A 3,106-nucleotide genomic window follows, 5' to 3' on the forward strand; every position below is an offset into this window, starting at 1 on the left:
GTCTGGCCCAGTCCAAGGGCGGGTCCCCCGGGCTGGGGCTGAGAAGCCAGGGCTTGCTCGCACTAGGGCCCTCCGGGATGCACAGGGGCGGGAGATGCCCGCAGAACAAGGCTCTTTAGAGCCTTCCGCATCAGACCCTGGGTGGTGGTGGAAACGGGTTTAATCCCAGCAACTGGGAGGCAGAGACAGGAGGATCTCTGTGAGTTTGAGGCCAGCCTCGTCTACATAGTTAGTTCCAGAAAAGCCAAAGCTGTTCCACAGAGAAATCCTGTCTCGAAAAAAGCAAAAACAAAAAAAGGAAAGGAAAGAAACACGGTTAAAATCAGTCGTGGTGACAGAGGCAAGGGGATCCATAATTCAAAGTTAAACAGGGCTCTATAAGACCCTGCTTCAAGTAAATAAATAAATAATCCCCGTTAAAGGAAGTTCCTCGGCTGACAGCACAGCCCTGCTGTGGTTTTCTTGGCGCTGGGGCTGAACATCAAACTGAAACTCAGAAAGGAAAGAGACCGCAACACCCTTTATTCTTCGCACCGTTTATATGTCTGCGTTCACTCCCGCCTCGGATTAGCACAGTGAGAGCAAACAAGAGCAGGGTGTCTGCGGGGTGAGTACGGCCCAGAGGGAACCCAGCTTGTTATCAATTCAGAAGGCGCACCATTAAAAGAATCCCTGAAAACCCACCGTTAATTCACCGCATGACTCCTACAAGACTTGTTTAAATGTTTTCTCTGGGCCACTAATGGATTATAACCCGAAGTTTGGAAAGAATACTATATATTAGGCTAATGATCCAAGCACTAGAGAGAAAAACCAGGAGAAATGAGAATTTAAGAGCAGCCTGGGCTACATAGCAAGACCTATGTCAAAAACGTCAAACTAAACAAACAAAAACTATTGTCTAAACTTGGGTCTTTCGGTCATAAGTCTGGGAGAGACTGGGGTGCTCCAGAAGGGATGAAAGCAAGCAGGCTGTGGAGATGGTTTAGTGGCCATGGTGATGGCCACGGTGACTAGACTAGGGGGTGCAGGATCAGATACAAGGGCTATCTGAGAGTCTATTTGCGTGCAATGCACAGAGCTGGAGGCAAAAAGCAGACCATGGTGTCACAGATTTGTAATCTCATGCTGGGGAGACAGAGGAAGGTGGGTTCTTGGGGCTTGGAGGGCAGCCTTGCTTACGTGGTGAGTTTCAGGCCAGTGAGAGCGAAGTGAACAGCTCCTAACTGGGTGGGAGGCTCAAAGCTGATTCAAATACTGATTGCTCATTCCAGGGAAGACTGGCTTAGCAGCATCCAGGAATGCTCGGGAATGCCAGCTTGTCTCTGTACTGTTTCACTCTGAGTCTCTTTCCTTCTCCACGGACTGCTGACAGAGGAGGAGCCTGAGTTCTAGGTCTCTCTCCTCACAGCCAGACAGCCCCAACACCTGTCCAGAGCGTCCAGCTGCGGCCTGAGGAAGAGACGGTGGCTGAGGTGAAATACAGTGGCATCGACGTACACGTCTGTGGTTTGGAAATGGGAGCCTCCCTTGCCCCCGTACTGTGACAATGGCGTCCTACAAACGACCTCACTGAATGAGCCAGGCTCTCAGCACCCAGCTCCATCTACTCTCCTTTGCAGATGCGGCGACTTCCTGCCCCTCTACTCCCACATTCTCCAATCACTCTTCCTACGCCTGCGGATTAAGACCAGCGGGCTGCTGGTTCCACCGCCACTGCCCCTCTTTCTTAGGTTCCCTTCCTCTTACCGCTCCCACCTTGCACCCAGAGAGCTGTTCAGTTTCCTGCAGCTCCGCAAACAGGTCACATTCCTCTGGACCTTGAGCCTCAGCTGAGGGAAGTACTTCTCTCTCCCCTTTGCTTGCTTTCCCCTTAGTCTGCCCTACCCACCTCATACCCTCAAGCCATTCACCTCCCCACAAGCTCACACCTACCCCACCACCCACACACAGCTTGAGGTTAAAAGGCCCTTCTGATTGCACCTGTTAAGCCCAGCACTGCCTCTTGACCTGTGACCCTTCCGATGGTCCTGCTAAGCCCAGCACTGCCCCCTTGACCTGTGACCCTTCCGATGGTCCTGTTAAGCCCAGCACCTTCAGATGTGAACTCTGTAACTGTTTTAAAGTCAAATTCCAACGTAGGGAGGACGAAGAAAGAAAGGAAGGGAGTAAGGATGGGGGGGCAGAGAAGAAAGACCTTTTCCTACTACTCTTCATTTGGGCTTTATTGCTTCTGTCCATTGCTCCGAGAATGCCTCTTTTCCCATTTATTTTATGTGTGTGAGCGTTGGTCTGAGTGTGGTCTGTGACCACTTGTACACCTATTGCCAGTGGAGGCCATCAGAGGCTGTTGGATCTTAGAGCTGGCGTTAGAGACAATTGTGAACCACCATGGAACGCTGAGAGATGCACCTGGGCCTCAGACTCAGAACATTTCTTCCTTCCTTCCTTCCTTCCTCTCTCTCTCTCTCTCTCTCTCTCTCTCCTTGATTCACTTTATTTTTTTTTTTTGTATGAAAACCCTTCTGTGGTGGCCACAGCTGGAGCTGGGGCCTCTAAACAGACACTCTGGTGTGGGTATTCACAAGATGCTCAGTGAATTCCTGAAAAGGAGATGTAGAGAATGCAGGGACAAACCGATGAGTACTCCTGAGCACTTCTGTATGTTGCGAAGACGATCTCTCCAGAAGTCGGGATTCAGGTAGCTGTAGATCTTGTAGATGGCATCAAAGGTGGACTTGGCAAGTTGCCCAGGGTGACAGTACAGCCCCAGGCTGATGTGTAGTGGTCATCAATACCGGCCATCGTCAGTAGCTTCTTGGGTACAGGGGCAGAGGCAATGCCAGTGTCTCTGGGGGCAGGGATGAGGCTGATTGGTAGAGGTCATCAATACTGGCCATTGTCAGTAGCTTCTTGGGTACAAGGGCAGAGGCAATGCCAGTGTCTCTGGGGACAGGGATGGATGCACCGGCACAGAGCACCTGTCACCTTGCATGGAGCAGTGAGGGTCTGCCAATCTTGTTCCCCCAGCAGCCTCTCCACACAGGCACAGTGGAAAGCTTGGCTGAGACGATGGGCCCTCGGAAGGCAGTGGCTACCTCCTTGG

This window comes from Microtus oregoni, unplaced genomic scaffold (assembly GCF_018167655.1).
Source record: "Microtus oregoni isolate MIOR12 unplaced genomic scaffold, Mior012 000008F_ref0000371, whole genome shotgun sequence".
Taxonomy (NCBI): Eukaryota; Metazoa; Chordata; class Mammalia; order Rodentia; family Cricetidae; genus Microtus; species Microtus oregoni.